This window comes from Lucilia sericata, unplaced genomic scaffold, assembly GCF_015586225.1.
Source record: "Lucilia sericata isolate MDLA Ls3-8-SP2 unplaced genomic scaffold, ASM1558622v1 Contig000401F_arrow, whole genome shotgun sequence".
Classification (NCBI taxonomy): Eukaryota; Metazoa; Arthropoda; class Insecta; order Diptera; family Calliphoridae; genus Lucilia; species Lucilia sericata.
Genome location: NW_023994419.1, coordinates 316,415 through 340,904, shown reverse-complemented (window position 1 = coordinate 340,904; position 24,490 = coordinate 316,415). Strand labels below are relative to the sequence as shown.

The 24,490-nt window shown below is 30.2% G+C and overlaps 1 protein-coding gene and 1 long non-coding RNA gene across 3 annotated transcripts in view; one reads left to right on the top strand and one right to left on the bottom strand.

Annotated features, from left to right (window-relative positions):
- Positions 1-11,359: 11,359 nt before the first annotated feature.
- Positions 11,360-11,965, bottom strand: LOC119604537. Its single transcript, XR_005231522.1, has 2 exons — positions 11,800-11,965; positions 11,360-11,713 (listed from the first exon to the last, which is right to left on the bottom strand). It is a non-coding gene; the product is annotated as an uncharacterized LOC119604537 (long non-coding RNA).
- Positions 11,966-15,709: 3,744 nt separating this feature from the next.
- The window catches only part of LOC119604529 (guanine nucleotide exchange factor DBS-like), a 129,370-nt gene continuing 120,589 nt past the window's right edge, over positions 15,710-24,490 (top strand). The window contains exons 1-2 of one of the 2 annotated variants that reach the window (XR_005231518.1): positions 15,710-15,798; positions 17,826-18,456. The gene's annotated coding sequence lies outside the window, so the exon portion shown is untranslated. The remainder of the gene's footprint in view (positions 15,799-17,825; positions 18,457-24,490) is intronic. The other variant, XR_005231519.1, reaches the window with a different exon arrangement.

Genomic DNA, 24,490 nt, shown 5'->3' with positions numbered 1-24,490 from the left:
AAGGCACTTTTCTATAGAACATTTTCTAAGGAAAAATCCCTTCTATAAAAAAAATTCCCTTTGGGTCTCGAATTCTAGAAAATTTGTGTGAAAATCTTTTTCTTAGAAAATCTTTTTTCTATATAATTTCCTAACAAAACCTAAAAAACTGTGACCAAAACTCATAAAAAATTCATTATAATGTTATAAAAAAATTGAATTTTAATTGTTGGTTAAATTAATTTTGCTGTAGTTTAGGTAATTGTGGATTAATTTAAAATACTTGAATAAAAAATTATTTATTAATTGGTTAATAACTGATTATAAAATATTTATATTTGATTAGCCAATGGTTTTACATACGATTTTACTATAAAATAAAAAAAATAATAAAATAAAAACAAATTTATGGTTAAAATTTTAATTTAGTTATTTTTTTATTTACTTTTTTTTGAGGGTTTTAATAGGTTTTTATTTTAAATATAATTATATACATGGTATTTATGGTTTATAATAAATAGTATAGATTTATGTTGTTTTTTATTATAAACAATTAGTTAAAATTAGCACAAGAAATTAATGCCATACAAATAATGATTAAAACTGAAAAAGATATAAAAAAGCCAACAAGTTAAAATTAATTATTTGCCACACATTTATAATAATTAATGAAAAAAAGAGATTAAATTTAAGTAAAAATAAAAAATAACCAATTTTAACTACCTTTTTGATGGTAAGTGAGGGGAAAGTTAAAATTCATTCACTTGAGAACAGCAGCCACAATTGCAGATCCGTATTTCTTTTCAACAAAATTCTAATTTTTTTCAAATCAAACATCTTCTCTAACTACATTTGTGTTAAAACAATCATCACAATTTCAAAATGCAGCATGAGTGTTTTATGGAGAGCGTTTGTGAGGTGTTGATTGTGGTGGTGGTGTGATGAAGTGGTGGGCAGCTTTGTATTATTTATGTGCAAGTGTTTGTGTAGTTTTATATATAGAAATATATATAACAAATATCTTGTTTTGTATATATACATCCTGTATATATATGTTTTCTATATTCTAGTTTGAAAATTTTGATTTTGTTTCAGGTTTTTTTTTCTTGTCAACATGTCACAGGCTATATCATTAGAAAACTTGTGGGTGTTGGGTTTTTAATTTTTTTTTCATTAGCTTTTCGCTTTGGTATGTGATTTTTATTAAAATTTCAAAAGTAGATATTTTGTTTTGTTTATTTTATTATTTTAAATATTTAAAAAACCTAAAATAAAAATTAATCATTTGTAGGTGAATGCGTTTTTAGGGGGAGTATGAAAAACAAACTGAGAATATTCAAAAGAACTTACCAGAAAAGGCCATTAAAATAAAAATATTTCACTTAATTTTTTTTATTTTCATATTTAAATATTTTTCTTTTCTTTTTTTTAACAATATTCATAAAATATTTTTCAACCAAAAAAACATAAATATTAAAAAATATTTCACATAATTTCTTTATATTTTATAATGTGGCATATAATAAATTTTTTTTCTTTAAATTAAACCAGAAATAAACAGATGTTCTTTTAATTTTATACAAAAAAAAAATCATCATCTATCTAATCAAAATGAAATATACTATAAATAAAAATAATAAGATTTTATTTAGGTATTTAGCATAATATTAACACTTAATTTGTATTTCACTTTGTTTTGATTATATTTTCTTATTTTGATTATTTTATAGCATTTTTTCAGTTTATCACATGAAAACGACAAAATAGCAAAATAATGTCTAATTCGACTTAACAACAATTTTAATAAATTGTTTTTCATTTTCAGGAAGTTTTTTAATTTTATTTAATAAAAAAATTATAATTAAATTTGTTCTATTATTTTAGGGAATTTTTTGGGGAAATCTAATAATCCCTTAATAACTAAAATAATACGTATAACAGCAACCCTATTTTGTAAACCAGCATTAAAAACGGTAAACCAACAGTGTTGCCACTTCTTTGTCATATATTTTGGCGCGCGTTTTGCGAAGTTTTAAACAAAATCTACTTTTCCTACAGAAACACCGTCTACACCACATAGAACAACTTTTCAGAGCGCAACATTTCCTATAGAAAAATTGTCTAGACCAAAGCAACTTTTTCTATAGAAAAATGGTCTAGACTAGAGCAATTTTTCCTATAGAAAAGTGATCCAGACTAGAGCAATTTTTCCTATAGAAAAGTGGACTACACTGGAGCAACTTTTCCTATAGACTAGAGCAACTTTTTCTATAGAAAAGTTGTCTAGACTAGAGCAACTTTTCCTATAGAAAAACGGTCTAGACTAGAGCAACTTTTCCTATAGAAAAACGGTCTAGACTAGAGCAACTTTTCCTATAGAAAAACGGTCTAGACTAGAGCAACTTTTTCTATAGAAAAGTTGTCTAGACTAGAGCAACTTTTTCTATAGAAAAGTTGTCTAGACTAGAGCAACTTTTTCTATAGAAAAGTTGTCTAGACTAGAGCAACTTTTTCTATAGAAAAGTTGTCTAGACTAGAGCAACTTTTTCTATAGAAAAGTTGTCTAGACTAGAGCAACTTTTTCTATAGAAAAGTTGTCTAGACTAGAGCAACTTTTTCTATAGAAAAGTTGTCTAGACTAGAGCAACTTTTTCTATAGAAAAGTTGTCTAGACTAGAGCAACTTTTTCTATAGAAAAGTTGTCTAGACTAGAGCAACTTTTTCTATAGAAAAGTTGTCTAGACTAGAGCAAATTTTTCTATAGAAAAGTTGTCTAGACTAGAGCAACTTTTTCTATAGAAAAGTTGTCTAGACTAGAGCAACTTTTTCTATAGAAAAGTTGTCTAGACTAGAGCAACTTTTTCTATAGAAAAGTTGTCTAGACTAGAGCAACTTTTTCTATAGAAAAGTTGTCTAGACTAGAGCAACTTTTTCCATAGAAAAGTTGTCTAGACTAGAGCAACTTTTTTATAGAAAAGTTGTCTAGACTACAACAACTTTTGCTATAGAAAAGTTGTCTAGATTAGAGCAACTTTTTCTATAGAACAGTTGTCTAGACTAGAGCAACTTTTTCTATAGAAAAGTTGTCTAGACTAGAGCAACTTTTGCTATAAAAAAGTGGTCTGGACTCGAGCAACTGTTTCTGTAGAAAAGTTGTGTAGACTAGAGCAACTTTTTCTATAGAAAAGTTGTATAGACTAATGCAACTTTTTGTATAGAAAAGTTGTCTAGACTAGAGCAACTTTTTCTATAGAAAAGTTGTCTAGAATAGAGCAACTTTTTCTATAAAAAAGTGGTCTGGATTCGAGCAATTGTTTCTGTAGAAAAGTTGTGTAGACTAGAGCAACCTTTTCTATAGAAAAGGTGTCTAGACTAGAGCAACTTTTCCTATAGAAAAGTGGTCTAGACTAGAGCAACTTTTTGTATAGAAAAGTTGTCTAGACTAGAGCAACTTTTTGTATAGAAAAGTTGTCCAGACTAGAGCAACTTTTTGTATAGAAAAGTTGTCTAGACTAGAGGAACTTTTTCTATAGAAAAGTTGTCTAGACTAGAGCAAATTATCCCATAGAAAAGTGGTCTAGATTAGAGCATGTTTTCCTATAGAAAAGTGGTCTAGACTATATCACGTTATCCTCTAGAAATGTTGGCTAGACTAGAGCTACATTTTCTATAGAAAAGTTGTCTAGACTAGAGCTACATTTTCTATAGAAAGGTGGTCTAGATTAGAGCAAAATTTTCTATAGAAAATATGTTTAGACTAAAGCTATATTTAGTAGCAACATTAAAGTAGAACAAATACTTTGACTACACAATTCTGTTCCACATATTTTTTAAAAATTATCTTCTTAAAGAAAATTAATAATACTAATTTATTTACCTATTCAAAAAGAATAATTGTTTGTGAATATGTTCAAAGTACAATGTTCAATTTGTTTTAACAAAAATATAAAAGATTTTGTTCTAAAAAACAAATTACTCAAAAAGTGTTTTTTATGATTGCTGTTAGAAAATTAAAATAAAAATAAATTATTATGTCGAAAAATATGCATATAACTGAAATAAATCTTAAAAGAAAATATATATTTTTTGGCAACAAAATTTTTAAATAAATCATGGAATTTAAGAGATTTTTTCCAAATCCCTAAAAAACAGCTAAAACCTTAAACTTGGTAAGCCTGTTTAAACACAACTTTACTCTTAAACTTGCAAATCAAGTTTACTATTAAACTCTTTAACAAACTAGTTTAAGCTAATTACTCTTAACAAACAGTCAAGGCTTTAGAAATGAGTACTGCATGAACTAATTTAAATAGTTTTGCTACAAATACATATTATACATAAAATATTGCTTTTTAAAAATATTTAACTATAAAAACAGCAGCTGTGCTAAACATTTTTATTCCATTATATTCTTTAGCCAAAATAAACAATATCAATTATAAAAAAAATGACTCCACACCCGCCTCCATATGATGTCAAAATATTATTTAAAAAGTATTATTTTATTTTCAAAGAAAATTTATTTTAAACAGATTTTTCTCATCATTTATCTGCGTGTTTTTTTTTTTTTTTTTTTTGTGTTTTTATACATTTTGGCAATGACACAAAAATTGTTTAAAATAATAAAATGAAATTCATATGTTAAGATTTTAAAAGGAAACTGAACAAAAAAATTGCCGTAAAGGCACTTGATATAAGACTCTTTAAAAGTCCACAAATAAGATAAATAAATCCCTTTTAAAGAAAAACAAGTTTTTGTTTTATACACACATATGTTGTTCATATTTATCTGTTTTTCTTGTTCATTCAGATATTTTTCAAGAGCCCAACAACAACAAATTGATCAAACATCACTGTTGAAGGAACGAACGAACGATCAAGCGATCTTGCCACTGCAACTTTCAGTATGTGGTGATAATGTTTAGCGAACTTTAAAATAAATTGGTGCATTGATTTGTGTCGGACGATTTGTAACATGGGAAATGAGTGGTCAAAAAATATGTAATACTGGATCTAGAGAAGATCAACTTCTCTTTCAGAAATGTGGTCTAGATTAGAGCAACTTTTTCTATAGAAATGTTGAATAGACTAGAGCAACTTTTCCTATAAAAAATTTTCTAGACTAGAGTCTCAAGACTAGAGCAACTTTTCCTATAGAAAAGCTGTCTATACTAGAACTACTTTTCCTATAGAAAAATGGTCTAGACTAGAGCAACTTTTTCTAAAGAAAAGTGGTTTAGACTAGAGCTACTTTTTGTATAGAAAAGTGATCTGGACTAGAGCAACTTTTTCTATAGAAAAGTGGTCTAGACTAGAGCAACTTTTTCTATAGAAAAGTGGTCTAGACTAGAGCAACTTTTTCTATAGAAAAGTTGTCTAGACTAGAGCAACTTTTTCTATAGAAAAGTTGTCTAGACTAGAGCAACTTTTTCTATAGAAAAGTTGTCTAGACTAGAGCAACTTTTTCTATAGAAAAGTTGTCTAGACTAGAGCAACTTTTTCTATAGAAAAGTTGTCTAGACTAGAGCAACTTTTTCTATAGAAAAGTTGTCTAGATTAGAGCAACTTTTTCTATAGAAAAGTTGTCTAGATTAGAGCAACTTTTTCTATAGAAAAGTTGTCTAGATTAGAGCAACTTTTTTCTATAGAAAAGTTGTTTAGATTAGAGCAACTTTTTCTATAGAAAAGTTGTCTAGATTAGAGCAACTTTTTCTGTAGAGAAGTTGTCTAGATTAGAGCAACTTTTTCTATGGAAAAGTTGTCTAGATTACAGCAATTTTTTCTATAGAAAAGTTGTCTAGATTAGAGCAACTTTTTTTAGAAAAGTTGTCTAGATTAGAGCAACTTTTTCTATAGAAAAGTTGTCTAGATTAGAGCAACTTTTTCTGTAGAGAAGTTGTCTAGATTAGAGCAACTTTTTCTATAGAAAAGTTTTCTAGATTAGAGCAATTTTTTCTATAGAAAAGTTGTCTAGATTAGAGCAACTTTTTTTAGAAAAGTTGTCTAGATTAGAGCAACTTTTTCTATAAAAAAGTTGTCTAGATTAGAGCAACTTTTTCTATAGAAAAGTTGTCTAGATTAGAGCAACTTTTTCTATAGAAAAGTTGTCTAGATTAGAGCAACTTTTTCTATAGAAAAGTTGTCTAGATTAGAGCAACTTTTTCTATAGAAAAGTTGTCTAGATTAGAGCAACTTTTTCTATAGAAAAGTTGTCTAGATTAGAGCAACTTTTTCTATAGAAAAGTTGTCTAGATTAGAGCAACTTTTTCTATAGAAAAGTTGTCTAGACTAGAGCAACTTTTTCTATAGAAAAGTTGTCTAGACTAGAGCAACTTTTTCTATAGAAAAGTTTGCTAGACTACAAGTTGTGTATACTAGATATTGTTTTTCTATTGGAAAGTTGTCTAAACTAGAGCTAACTCTTCTATAGAAAAGTTGTCGAGACTAAAGCATTTCTATGTCACCAACTACCCTGAGAAACCTTGTAAACCTAATTGACTGTGTAGGGTCCATAAGATAAAAATGCATTGTGCATATCACTTTAAAGTTTTTTAAGGGCTCCTTGTACAATGACTTTGTGGTGAAATCGTTTCTTATTTTTTTAAAAAGTACAAAAATAACATAAAACTAAAAAAAGAGTGAAAACGACTTTAAGGTTACCATGGATGAGTGTGTCTTTATGTTGGTTGTATAAAAATAGAACCGGAAAAATTCTTTGCAAGAGGCGTTGTTTTCTGGCATATCTTAGAATGTATAAAAAATACAGAAAAAGAAGTCGTTATAAAAAATTGTGTAGGCTTCTTTTTTCATTAAAGAAAATAAATTTTTGTAACCAACTCAATGACTAAATGCAAAGATCATTGTATTTTTTTTTTAAATCCATGACTAATGCAGTTTTATTTTAATTTTCAAAAAAAATATAATTTATTTTAATAATAAAAGTGAGGTGTGTAAAAAAAATTTCAATATTTTGGAAATTTCTTTTAGAGGTGGGTGGGTGGTTGTTCGTGATGATTAACTTTTATTAAAATTTATTAATACAATTAAATAATTATTAAATGAAGATAACAAAAACAAAATTATATATTTATTTAATGACCATATTAACCGAAAAACAAGGCCATAAATAATGTCTGGCCTTAAAGGAAGACAATGTTTTAAAAGAAAACTTATTAAATGTGTCATAAATTATTTAGTACATCTGATTTAAAATGAAAGTGATTCAGTTGTGAATTTTTAAAAAATATATATTCAGAAAAAGTGCAAAATTCTAATGAATTTTCAAAAGCCCACGTAAAATTATTTCAAAATAACTTCTGAGAAAAATGAACGTTAAATTTCAAAATTTTTACTGTGAAGAGTTTAAGGGTGACCAGGCGCTTTTAAAATTTAAATGATGACATCAGTTTTATCACTTGTGCCACTTTTTAATTTAATTTCTTATTAATAAACTTTTCTTAGAAATTTGTTAAGGTGATCTAAACGATTTTTTTTTTTTTTTGGAGGTGTTTATAAATTATTGATTCTTTACATCAGACGAACTTTAAAAAGACTCCACTAGAGCAAATTTCCTGTGGAGAAGTTAGGTACATACATATGTAATCTTTTCTATGGAACAAACTCTGAACTATAGGTATAGGAAAGTTTTACAAACAAGGTAATGCAGACTATAGACAAGTTGACTCGAGCAGATCAAGTTTTCCTATAGAAAAGCTAACGCCAATTTGTGGTCAGATAAACTCACAACTTTTGTTTTTGAAAAATGCGACTTGATCGAATTCCTAATCTTATATACATGTGCTAATCTGTTGATTAGTACATGTATAAAAGTACTTACTTAACAGGCATGGAAAATTAAGTACTTTCGTACTTTTTTCAGTACTTTATATATCGAAAACTACTGCGGTACCGCCACGACATTTCAGTACTTTTTTAATATATAAACTTTTGATAAGTAGTCTACATAGTAGTCAATATACCAGTCTCTCATCTAGTCTGGTATCTACTCAAGTCTATAGACTTGTGCATATTCTAGTCTATTTTCTAGTCTAGTCTATAGTCTAGTCTATAGTCTAGTCTATAGTCTAGTCTATAGTCTAGTCTATGGTCTAGTCTATAGTCTAGTCTATAGTCTAGTCTATAGTCTAGTCTATAGTCTAGTCTATAGTCTAGTCTATAGTCTAGTCTATAGTCTAGTCTATAGTCTAGTCTATAGTCTAGTCTATAGTCTAGTCTATAGTCTAGTCTATAGTCTAGTCTATAGTCTAGTCTATAGTCTAGTCTATAGTCTAGTCTATAGTCTAGTCTATAGTCTAGTCTATAGTCTAGTCTATAGTCTAGTCTATAGTCTAGTCTATAGTAGTCTATAGTCTAGTCTATAGTCTAGTCTATAGTCTAGTCTAGTCTATAGTCTAGACTATAGTCTCTATAGTCTAGTCTATAGTCTAGTCTATAGTCTAGTCTATAGTCTAGTCTAAAGTCTAGTCTATAGTCTAGTCTAGTCTATAGTCTAGACTATAGTCTAGTCTATAGTCTAGTCTATAGTCTAGTCTATAGTCTAGTCTATAGTCTAGTCTATAGTCTAGTCTATAGTCTAGTCTATAGTCTAGTCTATAGTCTAGTCTATAGTCTAGTCTATAGTCTAGTCTATAGTCTAGTCTATAGTCTAGTCTATAGTCTAGTCTAGTCTAGTCTATAGTCTAGTCTATAGTCTAGTCTATAGTCTAGTCTATAGTCTAGTCTATAGTCTAGTCTATAGTCTAGTCTATAGTCTAGTCTATAGTCTAGTCTATAGTCTAGTCTATAGTCTAGTCTATAGTCTAGTCTATAGTCTAGTCTATAGTCTAGTCTATAGTCTAGTCTATAGTCTAGTCTATAGTCTAGTCTATAGTCTAGTCTATAGTCTAGTCTATAGTCTAGTCTATAGTCTAGTCTATAGTCTAGTCTATAGTCTAGTCTATAGTCTAGTCTATAGTCTAGTCTATAGTCTAGTCTATAGTCTAGTCTATAGTCTAGTCTATAGTCTAGTCTATAGTCTAGTCTATAGTCTAGTCTATAGTCTAGTCTATAGTCTAGTCTATAGTCTAGTCTATAGTCTAGTCTATAGTCTAGTCTATAGTCTAGTCTATAATCTAGTCTATAGTCTAGTCTGTAGTCTAGTCTATAGTCTAGTCTATAGTCTAGTCTATAGTCTAATCTATAGTCTAGTCTATAATCTAGTCTATAGTCTAGTCTATAGTCTAGTCTATAGTCTAGTCTAGTCTATAGTCTAGTCTATAGTCTAGTCTATAGTCTAGTCTATAGTCTAGTCTATAGTCTAGTCTATAGTCTAGTCTATAGTCTAGTCTATAGTCTAGTCTATAGTCTAGTCTATATTCTAGTCTATATTCTAGTCTATAGTCTAGTCTATATTCTAGTCTATAGTCTAGTTTATAGTCTAGTCTATATTCTAGTCTATAGTCTAGTCTATAGTGTAGTCTATAGTCTAATCTATAGTGTAGTCTATAGTCTAGTCTATAGTCTAGTCTATAGTGTAGTCTATAGTCTAGTCTATAGTGTAGTCTGTAGTGTAGTCTATAGTGTAGTCTATAGTGTAGTCTATAGTCTAGTCTATAGTCTAGTCTATAGTCTAGTCTATAGTCTAGTCTATATTCTAGTCTATAGTCTAGTCTATAGTGTAGTCTATAGTCTAATCTATAGTGTAGTCTATAGTCTAGTCTATAGTCTAGTCTATAGTGTAGTCTATAGTCTAGTCTATAGTGTAGTCTGTAGTGTAGTCTATAGTGTAGTCTATAGTGTAGTCTATAGTCTAGTCTATAGTCTAGTCTATAGTCTAGTCTATAGTCTAGTCTATAGTCTAGGCTATAGTCTAGTCTATAGTCTAGTCTATAGTGTAGTCTATAGTCTAGTCTATAGTATAGTCTATAGTGTAGTCTATAGTCTAGTCTATAGTCTAATCTATAGTCTAGTCTATAGTCTAGTCTACCGGAAAATTAGTTTAGTACTTTGTAGCCATGTATGCAACTTAAAAAGTTGAGTAGGGTACTGCGATATCATTCGATATCAAAAAGTACTAAATAAGTAATTAATTTTCCATCCCTGATATAAATTCAATTAAATCAAGTTATGTTTAAAAGTGGCCCTCATAAATTAGCTACTTTGCCTTAGATTTTCAAACCCTTATCTATTTGCACTGGTCACCCTAAAACTCTAACCTTTATGCCGGCATATTTGCAAGTTTTATCAACAATAACAACAACACCAAAATGCCGGCATATTCAATTACTTTTTTTTTTGAGAAATCAAATACTGAATACTCACACTATGTGTTTTTGTTTTCTAATCATAATTTTAAGGCAAAATACAGACAACAAAAACAACAATATAACCCCTGTTTTTATACTAGGTCAACAAAATGTAACGTAATACATATTATGACGTTTAAAAGTCAAGTAGCAAAAACAGGAAGAATACAATATTAGAAAAATCAATAAATAATAAACGAAAAAAAAGACGAATTTCAATGGGAGTAAAAAAGAAATAAAAAGAAAAAACATACGATAAGAAAAGTATAAACAAAATGACAAGGTGTTTAAGTAAATAACCGTTAGTTGGATGGTTGAAGAAAAAGAGTAGGAAGAGGGAGGGGTTTAAAAGAACAAATAATCATAATAAATTTTTAGCTAAAAATAAACTTTAAAAAAATGTATAAGACTGCAATCTTATTAAATAATAATTTATTATTAGTAGGATTTTTGTTGTTGTTTTTGAGGTTTTCTTTAATAAAATTTCTTTTTTTTTTAAGGGGAGCATAAAAATCTAAATAGAATTTAAGAGAATTCTGTTTTGGTGAGTTGCTTTTCTATTTGCTTTGGTTTTTTTAAGAGCTGCTGTGCACAAAAACTTATATTTGTTGTTTTTGTTGCTAGAAATGAAGGTCACTAAAGGTCGCTTGAAAATTTTGCTTTATAAAGGAAATTCTAAGCAATTTTTCTTTCATAAAATTATTAAAAATGCAAGAAAATTTATTTTATTTTTTTCTTTTTAATTTAAAAAAATATTATTTAAAATTAATATGATATGTCAAGTGTTTTTTTTTTGCATGAAAAAAAGCCAGTCAAAGACATTTTGATTTTTTATTAAAATTTTTTTCTTTCTTTTTTTTTCTGTCTTAAAGCCATGATTTTTTTTTGTCATTGGTTTCTAATTTATGTTTGAACTTATTAACAATTTCTTTGCCATGCTGCATAATTTAGTTTTTTTTAATTTGCATTTTTTTGTAACTTTTGCCCTGTAAAACTTACTGCTCATTTTGTTTGTTTTTTATTTTAAAATTTTATAACACTTAAAAAAATTCACTTTTTTAAAAAATCTCTAAGGATTTTTTTTTTTAATTTTTAATTTTTTTTTTTATTTTAACAAGACGGTAAATTTTGAATTTTTTTAATTGCTTTCAAGACCCGTTGAGTTTTTGTTATTTTTTTTTTCAATTAATTTCTTTAGCTGTTTAGTAGAAGAGAAATGCTGTTGTTTCGTACAGCAGCGGCGAGTAACTGAATCAATATATTAAAGGTTGGTTATATGGAAAGCCTGCATAGACAGCCTCAAACGTCATTATGAGCGCACAGCAAACATCATCATCATCATCATCGTTAACATCGACAGCATGACAAATAGTCAGAGGAGCCACCATAATCAGCAGTAGACTTTACCAACCAACAAACATGTGTGTTCACTTGAAATACAACAACAACAACACACACATAAATATATACATATGTATATCTATACTTGTACATTTATATATCTAACCATCCTTACCCACCCCAGAGACCCCATATAATGGCTGTTGTATATACATTTTGTTTTATTCTTTAAGAAAATACCAAGAAAATGGTAGAAAATAAAACAAAAACGCCAACGTTAAGAATTTTGCGCATTGTCTTGTCTTATAATTTTTGTTTTTTTCTTCTTTTGAAAACATTTTATATCTTTTTTTTAATAAAATTCCCTCTATACTTATTTCTATAGACTACACTGTTGCTTATTTGTTTTTTTTTTCTAAGTGGGCGCCTTTCTTTTTTGTTTTGCAGCTTTTCTTAGTGCATCAAATAAGAAACGAGACAATATAGAAAAAAACAACAATAATAAATAATATTAGCAAATCTAACCAAACATACCTACATATTGTTTATAAAATTGATAAAATTATATTTATTATTTCTATTTGCTTATGATTAACTATACCAGGCTTGGAAAGTTCAGTAGTATTGTACTTTTTAAGTAAGTTTTGACGTCATGATATATTTACATAATTTTTCCAAAATTTTGCTTATAAAAGGATTGTTAATAGGCTAGTAAATATAATAGCCAATAGGCTAGTCAAGAGATTAGTCAATAGACTACTCCATAGACCAGTCAATAGGCTAATAAATAGACTGGTCCATAGACTAGCAAAAATAATAGTCAAAAAACTAGTAAATAGACTACTTAATAAATTGTTCAAAATTATAGTGTATAGACTAGTCCACAGATTAGTCAAAATACCACAGACTAGTCAATAGGTTAGTTAAAATGCTAGTCCATAGATTAGTCAGCAAACTAGTCCACAGATTAGTCAATATACTTCTAACTAGACTATTCCACATACTTATCAATAGACTAGTCAACAGATTAGTCAATAAACTGTTCACAGATAGTTTAGTCAACATATTACTCAACAAACTAGTCCATAAACAAGTCAATAGATTAGTCCATAGACTGGTCGACAGAATACTCCATAGACTAATCAATAGACTTGTCAACAAACTAGTCCAAGTCAATATACTTCTAACTAGACTATTCCACATACTTATCAATAGACTAGTCAACAGATTAGTCAATAAACTGTTCACAGATAGTTTAGTCAACATATTACTCAACAAACTAGTCCATAAACAAGTCAGTAGATTAGTCCATAGACTGGTCGACAGAATACTCCATAGACTAATCAATAGACTTGTCAACAAACTAGTCCAAGTCAACAGGCTAATAAATAGACTGGTCCATAGACTAGTCAAAAATCTAATCAAAATAATAGACAAAAAACTAGTAAATACTATTTACTAAATATTGTTCAAAAGATTAGTATTTAGACTAGTCCACTAGTCAATTGGTTAGTTAACATGGTAATCCATAGATTAGTCAGCAAACTAGTCCACATATTAGTCAATATACTTCTAAATAGACAAGTCAACTGACTAGTCAACAGACTTATCAATAGACTAGTCAATATGATAGTGTATAGACTTGTCCATATCCAAGTCCACAGATTAGTTAACATAGTAGTCCATAGTTTAGTCAACATACTAGTCCACAAACCAGTCAACAGGCTAGTCCATAAACTATTCAATAGATTAGTCCATAAACTGGTCGACAGACTACTCCATATATTTAAATATAGACTTGTCCATAGTCAATAGATTTGTCCAAAAACTGGTCGATATGATAGTGTATAGACTAGACCATATCCTAGTCCACAGATTAGTTAACATACTAGTCCATAGTTTAGTCAACCAACTAGTCCACAAACCAGTCAACAGGCTAGTCCATAAACTAGTCAATAGATTAGTCCATAAACTGGTCGACAGACTACTCCATAGACTAGTCAATAGACTTGTCGACAAACCAGTCCAAACATAAGACAGCAAACTAGAACACAGACTTATAAATATACTAGCCAATAGACTTGTCCATAGTCTAGTCTATACACTAGTCAAGTTCAAAGACTTTGAATTCAATTGTCCATGCCTGAACTTCATCATAAAACATATTTATTGTATTTCATTTACTATGTCTTCTTCGGATTTAAGAGCAATTTCTCTTTTGTTCACATCAAAGAGAGACTAATTTAATAAAATGAGAGCTTAAAAATGGTATGCTCTCATAACAGTGAGCAACAAAACAATACGAACCATTTCTAAAATTAAAAAAAAACTAAAAAATTTAGACATTATTGCAAATCAAAACCACTTCATATTCTAAACAGCAACTTGGAACTACTGAAATCAGCACTACTTTTGTAACTCGTTCTCTGTAACAGAGACGGTATTTTATATACTTTTAAAGAGTTTGCTGGGAACTAGTTCTTTCTAGTTTTCCAGCAGTTCAGACCATTTCCAGTATGGGGTGATCTATCCTCTACTTTGGCTTATTGATGTTCTTTGAAAGATACTAGATGCCCACTATCACACCTAAACGGGGTAGAATTAACACTCTCCGCCACTGCAAAATATCTGGCCATTATTCTAGAATCTAGATTCCAAATTAACATAGAGCCGGAACGTTTAAACATGGTCCTCTAAGGCATCTATCGCTCAATATGCTGTAGGAAAGCCCTATGAAATGGAGCATACGCCCCTAAACTGCGAAATGCTTATACGGCTTTGGAACAAAGCCCATTCTAATGTCTGTTGGAAAGCCTTGATCCACCTACTGTATTTATATAGAAGTAATAATGCTTACCTCTGTACTTATGACAACTGGTGCTATTCGTATTACGTCATCACATGCTCTCTTCTTACTTCTACATTGTTTGCCTGTCGATCTGTTGGCCAAACAGCTGGTTCTTAACTTGGCAATTAGACAATTTCTTAATTTTCGTAAGAATCACTCTACTCACATCTACACATAGATGGTTTCAAGTCCTCAATGGGTGTGATAGACGGTTTCTTTGTGGCACTTAATTAAAACATGAATAAATCGGTTAACCACGATTTGGTAACAATCTCCGAAAGGGGTCCTGCTAACAAAGTCGATGTCCATGCTCCACAGAAGTGGTGAAAAAATAGCATCAAGAAGAATTCTCCTCTTGAAATGAATGAAAAAGAATTCTCCTCTTGAAATGATTTCACAGCCCTTATAAAGGGGTTTATCAATGTATACAATGCCATTATCAATCAATGACAGTTTTTCAAATTTGTGCGATTTAAAATGTCAAAAACCATTACTATCTATTGTGAATGATACTTCAAACTATTCTTATCGTTTGTATTTATTTTACTACATATGTATATTATATTACTTGTTTGACAATATAAACAGCTGATTTTGACAATAAAATTTAAGCCAAAAACATGCGCAAAACAATTGAATCCACCACAAGAGTAACATTGCCGGTGGGGTTTTTTGTCTAAACATAACAATACATGCTTAAACATGCATACACCTATGAATGAGAAATCATAAACAAAAGAATGCATGCATACACATGACCCTTACTAGATAGAGTACAACAAATTGAACGAACTCAAACACAAAGTAGAAAATCAAAACACATGTAGCTTTTTGGGAGGTTTTATGAGGGGATTTCTACTGTTTTCCTGTGTATGAATATACAAAACAACAACCTTCAAGAGCAAAATAAATGCGCCGGTTCCGTATTTTGAATGAAGAAGAAGAAGCAAAAAGGCGAACTAAACAAGACGACTCAATTACTATGGGGAATTCGAAAAAAAAAAACAAGAAAACAAACTGAGAAAAAAATAACTTTTTACAAGGCTGTGCTTACATGAACATGTTAAAACATGCTAAAGCAAAACTCAGCTATTACATGGAATGGATGGATAGAATGTTATGATGAATGGTGCTAATGTATGGTGCTAAGAGTATTCTGGCAAACGTACAGAGACCCACCTATATATGAGGAAAATCAGTACGAATTGAGCAGTTGGAAAATACGGTCATAAAAACAAAATGAAAGTTAAGTTAAACGCGAAAAATCGAATTTTCTTTATTAAAGATGGGGCGAATACAAAAACGGATGTAAATTAAAGTGTTTGTGTGAGTGTGTTCAAGTCTATGTGTGTGACTAAATTAAGAAAATATACCAAAAATAATACAAAAAAATTAGAATATCTTAAAGTAATTTTATAAAATATATCTAAAAGAATTCGTTTATTTTAATACAAATGTTTAAAAAATGTAAAAATGATGTGTGAGATATTTATTTAAAAGACAAATGAAGCAATTATTACTACAGCCTAAAAATATGCTTTAATTTTTCTGTGGTTAAAGTTATTATTTTCAAATATAGCAAAACGTCATGAGCATTAATTGGACCTTCATGGTTCTACGTACAAAACATACATATGTACATAGAAAGTAGTGCTATGTAATTTTAAAAAATGGGGAAAACAAATTTGGTACAATTTGTACATTTTATGGTGCCAAAAAAATTATAAAATGTTTTTCACACAAAAGGGAATTGACCGAGAATTTGTCTATATCGATTTACAAAGTTAGTAAATAAAAATTCCAAAATATTAAAGAAATTGTATTATTAGAATTTCTGAACTAGAACTGAAACTAGAACTGAAGCATAGAACTGAACTAGAACTGAACTAGAACTGACGAGAATGAACTAGAACTGAACTAGAACTGAACTAGAACTGAACTAGAACTGAACTAGAACTGGAAACTAGACTAGAACCTGAACATAAATGGAACTGAACTAGAACTGAACTAGAACTGAACTAGAACTGAACTAGAACTGAACTAGAACTGAACTAGAACTGAACTAGAACTGAACTAGAACTGAACTAGAACTGAACTAGAACTGAACTAGAACTGAACTAGAACTGAACTAGAACTGAACTTAAACTGAACTAGAACTGAAGAGCTAGAACTGAACTAGAACTGAACTAGAACTGAACTAAAACTGAACTAGAACTGAACTAGAACTGAACTAGAACTAGAACTGAACTAGAACTGAACTAGAACTGAACTAGAACTGAACTAGAACTGAACTAGAACTGAACTAGAACTGAACTAGAACTGAACTAGAACTGAACTAGAACTGAACTAGAACTGAACTAGAACTGAACTGAACTAGAATGAACTAGAACTGAAAGAACTGAACTAGAACTGAACTAGAACTGAACTAGAACTGAACTAGAACTGAACTAGAACTGAACTAGAACTGAACTAGAACTGAACTGAACTAGAAACTGAACTAGAACTGAACTAGAACTGAACTAGAACTGAACTAGAACTGAACTAGAACTGAACTAGAACTGAACTAAGAACTGAACTAGAACTGAACTAGAACTGAACTAGAAACTGAACTAGAACTGAACTAGAACTGAACTAGAACTGACTAGAACTGAACTAGAACTGACCTAGAACTGAACTAGAACTGAACTGAAACTGAACTAGAACTGAACTAGAACTGAACTAGAACTGAACTAGAACCTGAACTAGAACTGAACTAGAACTGAACTAGAACTGAACTAGAACTGAACTAGAACTGAACTAGAACTGAACTAGAACTGAACTAGAACTGAACTAGAACTGAACTAGAACTGACTAGAACTGAACTAGAACTGAACTAGAACTGAACTAGAACTTGAACTAGAGCTGAACTAGAACTGAACTAGAACTGAACTAGAACTGAACTAGAACTGAACTAGAACTGAACTTGAACTAGAACTGAACTAGAACTGAACTAGAATTGAAAATAGAACTGAACTAGAACTGAACTAGAACTGAACTAGAAACTGAACTAGAACTGAACTAGAACTGAACTAGAACTGAACTAGAACTGAACTAGAACTTAACTAGAACTGAACTAAAACTGAAGTGGAACTGAACTAGAACTGAACAAGAACTGAACTGGAACCGAACTAGAACTGAACTAGAACCGAACTAGAACTGAACTTGGACTCAACTAGAACGGAATATAATAGAACTGAAACTGACCTTGAACTGAATCTGCAGCAAAAATATTTTAATATGTAATCAATCTATTGAAACAATTCCATAAGTAGAGAATCCGTAGCTCTCTTTTAAAGTCAGATTATCTCTTAAAGATTTATAGAAAAATGTGTCCCAAACTAAACATGTGGCTACAAAAATTCTCCCATAAAGGATACAATTTGCCATCTCTCATCCCCGACATTAATACTTAAAAAGTACTACATTGTAGAAAAATGTTTTTGAAAAAAAAAATCCTATACATATGCACTCAAATATAGTTTTCAGAGATCTATGTTAAAGATAATGTTCCATACTGACTAAACCAATGTAATTAAAAAAACAAACAAAAAAGCAATTATTTTTCTAAATCAAAAAAAAATTTGTGAAATAATAAAATCTCATACATGATGGAGAATTCTCCACCTGCTGCTTCCTCTTTGGAAAAACAAATAGATAATTTTTTGGAGCATTTCAAGCGTAGTGCTTCCAAGGCCATGGAGGCTGAGTGGTGTAGTATTGGTGGTAATAGTAGTAATACTAGTAATAGTGGTAGTGGTGTTACCGGAAGTATTACAACGACAACAGCGATAAATACTTCAACTACTACAACCACTACGGAGATGGTGGCTGGTTCACAGGCTGCATTGCAAACACCAAAACAGATGTCGTTCGAGAAACATCAACATTTGTTACAACGTACACGCAGTCGTTCGAGTTGTTTGGATTTGAATAATATGATGATGGGTAAGTGTAAAAATATTTTTTTTTAAATAAGGAATGGCGATTTATCTGTTTTTATGCAATTTAAAGAAGAACAGAAACTTTAAAAAATGTCTGGGAATTTATAATACAAATGTAAAAGTTAATGAATTAAACTCCTGATCCTAAGTTCCTGTAAGAATAATATATACAGGACTGATTGAAACTTAGCTGGAACTGAACTAGAACTGAACTAGAACTGAACTAGAACTGAACTAGAACTGAACTAGAACTGAACTAGAACTGAACTAGAACTAGAACTGAACTAGAACTGAACTAGAACTGAACTAGAACTGAACTAGAACTGAACTAGAACTGAACTAGATTTGAACTAGAACTGAACTAGAACTGAACTAGAACTGAACTAGAACTGAACTAGAACTGAAATAGAACTGAACTAGAACTGAACTAGAACTGAACTAGAACTGAACTAGAACTGAACTAGAACTGAATTAGAACTGAACTAGAACTGAACTAGAACTGAACTAGAACTGAACTAGAACCAGAACTGAACTGAACTAGAGCTATAACTGAACTAGAACTGAACTAGAACTGAACTAGAACTGAACTAAAACTGAACTAGAACTGAACTAGAACTGAACTAGAACCAGAACTGAACTGAACTAGAGCTATAACTGAACTAGAACTGAACTAGAACTGAACTAGAACTAGAGCTATAACTGAACTAGAACTGAACTAGAACTGAACTAGAACTGAACTAGAACTGAACTAGAACTGAACTAGAACTGAACTAGAACTGAACTAGAACTGAACTAGAACTGAACTAGAACTGAACTAGAACTGAACTAGAACTGAACTAGAACTGAACTAGAACTGAACTAGAATTGAACTACAACGGAACTAAACTGAACTAGAACGGAACTAGAACTGAACTAGAACTGAACTAGAACTGAACTAGAACTGAACTAGAACTGAACTAGAATTGAACTAGAACTGAACTAGAACTGAACTAGAACTGAACTAGAACTGAACTAGAACTGAACTAGAACTGAACTAGAACTGAACTAGAACTGAACTAGAACTGAACTAGAACTGAACTAGAACTGAACTAGAACTGAACTAGAACTGAACTAGAACTGAACTAGAATTGAACTACAACGGAACTAAACTGAACTAGAACTGAACTAGAACTGAACTAGAACTGAACTAGAACTGAACTAGAACTGAACTAGAACTGAACTAGAACTGAACTAGAACTGAACTAGAACTGAACTAGAACTGAACTAGAACTGAACTAGAACTGAACTAGAACTGAACTAGAACTGAACTAGAACTGAACTAGAACTGAACTAGAACTGAACTAGAACTGAACTAGAACTGAACTAGAACTGAACTAGAACTGAACTAGAACTGAACTAGAACTGAACTAGAACTGAACTAAAACTGAACTAGAACTGAACTGGAATCAGAACTAAACTAGAACTATAACTGAACTAGAACTGAACTAGAACTGAACTAGAACTGAACTAGAACTGAACTAGAACTGAACTAGAACTGAACTAGAACTGAACTAGAACTGAACTAGAACTGAACTAGAACTGAACTAGAACTGAACTAGAACTGAACTCGAACTGAACTAGAACTGAACTAGAAACTGAACTAGAACGAACTAGAAACTGAACTAGAACTGAACTAGAACTGAAACTAGAACTGAACTAGAACTGAACTAGAACTGAACTAGAACTGAACTAGAACTGAACTAGAACTGAACTAGAACTGAACTAGAACTGAACTAGAACTGAACTAGAACTGAACTAGAACTGAACTAGAAACTGACCTAGACCTAACTGAACTAGAACTGAACCTAGAACTGAACTAGAACTGAACTAGAACTGAACTAGAACTGAACTAGAACTGAACTAGAACTGAACTAGAACTGAACTAGAACTGAACTAGAACTGAACTAGAACTGAACTAGAACTGAACTAGAACTGAACTAGAACTGAACTAGAACTGAACTAGAACTGAACTAGAACTGAACTAGAACTGAAACTAGAACTGAACTAGAACTGAACTAGAATGAACTAGAACTGAAACTGATGAACTAGACTGAACTAGAACTGAACTAGAACTGAACTAGAACTGAACTAGAACTGAACTAGAACTGAACTAGAACTGAACTAGAACTGAACTAGAACTGAACTAGAACTGAACTAGAACTGAACTAGAACTGAACTAGAACTGAACTAGAACTGAACTAGAACTGAACTAGAACTGAACTAGAACTGAACTAGAACTGAACTAGAACTGAACTAGAACTGAACTAGAACTGAACTAGAACTGAACTAGAACTGAACTAGAACTGAACTAGAACTGAACTAGAACTGAACTAGAACTGAACTAGAACTGAACTAGAACTGAACTAGAACTGAACTAGAACTGAACTAGAACTGAACTAGAACTAAACTAGAACTGAACTAGAACTGAACTAGAACTGAACTAGAACTGAACTAGAACTGAACTAGAACTGAACTAGAACTGAACTAGAACTGAACTAGAACTGAACTAGAACTGAGCTAGAACTGAACTAGAACTGAACTAGAACAGAACTAGAACTGAACTAGAACTGAACTAGAACTGAACTAGAACTGAACTAGAACTGAACTAGAACTGAACTAGAACTGAACTAGAACTGAACTAGAACTGAACTAGAACTGAACTAGAACTGAACTAGAACTGAACTAGAACTGAACTAGAACTGAACTAGAACTGGAATGAACTGGAACTGAACTAGAACTGAACTGGTACTGAACTAGAACAGAAGAAATAAATAAATAGGCACTTATAGGGTCTTTATAAATTTATATTTATTTGAATGACTTCAAAGTCTATGGTTTTATCCTTTCTAACAAATTATAATGGTTTAAGAATGAACAAGTTTAATTTATAGATAACTTCCATTAATTACATAACACCTATAAAAGCAAATTAACATTTTATTGATATACATACGTGCCTATGCATGCCCATAATTCAAGAGTCAATCCCCTTTCTTTTATATCAAAATTACCTTGACCATGTCATAACTGAAGTCACCTCTAAAAAAAATCAAAAGCATGAATAGCAGCACGTAATCCAACGCAAATTTCTTATTCATAACGAAGATAAAGAAACTTATATAAAAAATATGTATTCTTCTTGTATTTTTCCTTGAACCTAATGACATCACGTTCCAAAAAAGACATTTGAACTCTGGCAATTAAAGTTTATGTAAAAACCGAAAAACAAAAAATATTTATTGATTTTCATAAACTTCTTTAAGTTAAAATTCACAGAAAACAAGCGAAAAACACAAAAGGATTTTTGAAGAAACCCGTTTGACTGACACACACCTTAAAGGATATAAAATGTCACAAAGGAACCCTTGAGAAAGACAAACAAACAGACAAATAAACTTGCTTAAAGAACAAAATGATAATGGGGAAGAGAAGGTGGTCCTTACAGCCCACTTGATGGTATGCCATAAAAATCAACAACATCATCTTTTTCGTCTATATACAAAGATGATATAAAGAAGAGATTAAATCCACAAGGATTTAACAAACAACTTAATTTTATTCTTTCAAATCAAACAAATCCCCTTGTACTTGTATTCAGAACCTCTAGAAGTGGGTTAAGTTGTGAATATGATTAAAAAGATTTCGAAATTATTGAACAGAGATAAATCCTAAATGTAGAGTAATAAATAACTTATGTTGGCGGAAATTTCTTATAAGTTTTTGTCATTATGAAATTTGAAACTTGTTGCCTATTTTCTTTGCTACAAAAAAATCCATTAAAATTATTATATTGTTCTTTTTTCGTACATATTCGCCCCTTTTCTTTAACTGGAGGGGGTTGGTTTTATTTTTAACTTATTTGTTTTTTTTTCTATCTTTTAATGCTTCATCAGCCTGATTTCAAACGAAATCTGAGTGTTTGACTGTAAATGTGCACTCAAATGAGCGCAATAACTTTGAATGAATGCAACCGACGAATTGTAGTCATAAGTACTAGTACATACCTTATAGTACATTGTCGTTTGTTTTCACCAGTACGACGAACTACTTACTGTTGCAGGCTACAATTATGTTTGTGTAAACATAAAATTGCAGGAGAGAAAAAAACCCAAGCTCAAACATATCCGAAAAGAAACAGTGGTTTCTCACAGGAAAGGACAGTTTTATTATTCCCGACTATTTTACATTCCTTCCATTTTGTTAATTAATGAAAGAAGTGGAATCTAGTCCAAAGTTCCTATTGTTAAACGAAGTGGTGCACGAACTCTCGACTCAACAGCTAATAGTACTAGATACATATGTATATGAAAAAATAAGCGAAGTATTCCCATTCCCGACAAACGTTTCAATGGTGAGGCTGCTGCCTTATGTAAACTCCATTTTATAGCTCGAACAATTTCAAACGCTAAATTGTGAAATATCTTTAATCAAGTTAGTTAGTTAGTTAGTTAGTTAGTTAGTTAGTTAGTTAGTTAGTTAGTTAGTAGTTAGTTAGTTAGTTAGTTAGTTAGTTAGTTAGTTAGTTAGTTAGTTAGTTAGTTAGTTAGTTAGTTAGTTAGTTAGTTAGTTAGTTAGTTAGTTAGTTAGTTAGTTAGTTAGTTAGTTAGTTAGTTAGTTAGTTAGTTAGTTAGTTAGTTAGTTAGTAGTTAGTTAGTTAGTTAGTTAGTTAGTTAGTTAGTTAGTTAGTTAGTTAGTTAGTTAGTTAGTTAGTTAGTTAGTTAGTTAGTTAGTAGTTAGTTAGTTAGTTAGTTAGTTAGTAGTTAGTTAGTTAGTTAGTTAGTTAGTTAGTTAGTTAGTTAGTTAGTTAGTTAGTTAGTTAGTTAGTTAGTTAGTTAGTTAGTTAGTTAGTTAGTTAGTTAGTTAGTAGTTAGTTAGTTAGTTAGTTAGTTAGTTAGTTAGTTAGTTAGTTAGTTAGTTAGTTAGTTAGTTAGTTAGTTAGTTAGTTAGTTAGTTAGTTAGTTAGTTAGTTAGTTAGTTAGTTAGTAGTTAGTTAGTTAGTTAGTTAGTTAGTTAGTTAGTTAGTTAGTTAGTTAGTTAGTTAGTTAGTTAGTTAGTTAGTTAGTTAGTTAGTTAGTTAGTTAGTTAGTTAGTTAGTTAGTTAGTTAGTTAGTTAGTTAGTTAGTTAGTTAGTTAGTTAGTTAGTTAGTTAGTTAGTTAGTTAGTTAGTTAGTTAGTTAGTTAGTTAGTTAGTTAGTTAGTTAGTTAGTTAGTTAGTTAGTTAGTTAGTTAGTTAGTTAGTTAGTTAGTTAGTTAGTAGTTAGTTAGTTAGTTAGTTAGTTAGTTAGTTAGTAGTTAGTTAGTTAGTTAGTTAGTTAGTTAGTTAGTTAGTTAGTTAGTTAGTTAGTTAGTTAGTTAGTTAGTTAGTTAGTTAGTTAGTTAGTTAGTTAGTTAGTTAGTTAGTTAGTTAGTTAGTTAGTTAGTAGTTAGTTAGTTAGTTAGTTAGTTAGTTAGTTAGTTAGTTAGTTAGTTAGTTAGTTAGTTAGTTAGTTAGTTAGTTAGTTAGTTAGTTAGTTAGTTAGTTAGTTAGTTAGTTAGTTAGTTAGTTAGTTAGTTAGTTAGTTAGTTAGTAGTTAGTTAGTTAGTTAGTTAGTTAGTTAGTTAGTTAGTTAGTTAGTAGTTAGTTAGTTAGTTAGTTAGTTAGTTAGTTAGTTAGTTAGTTAGTTAGTTAGTTAGTAGTTAGTTAGTTAGTTAGTTAGTAGTTAGTTAGTTAGTTAGTTAGTTAGTTAGTTAGTTAGTTAGTTAGTTAGTTAGTTAGTTAGTTAGTTAGTTAGTTAGTTAGTTAGTTAGTTAGTTAGTTAGTTAGTAGTAGTTAGTAGTTAGTTAGTTAGTTAGTTAGTTAGTAGTTAGTTAGTTAGTTAGTTAGTAGTTAGTTAGTTAGTTAGTTAGTTAGTTAGTTAGTTAGTTAGTTAGTTAGTTAGTTAGTTAGTTAGTTAGTTAGTTAGTTAGTTAGTAGTTAGTTAGTTAGTTAGTTAGTTAGTTAGTTAGTTAGTTAGTTAGTT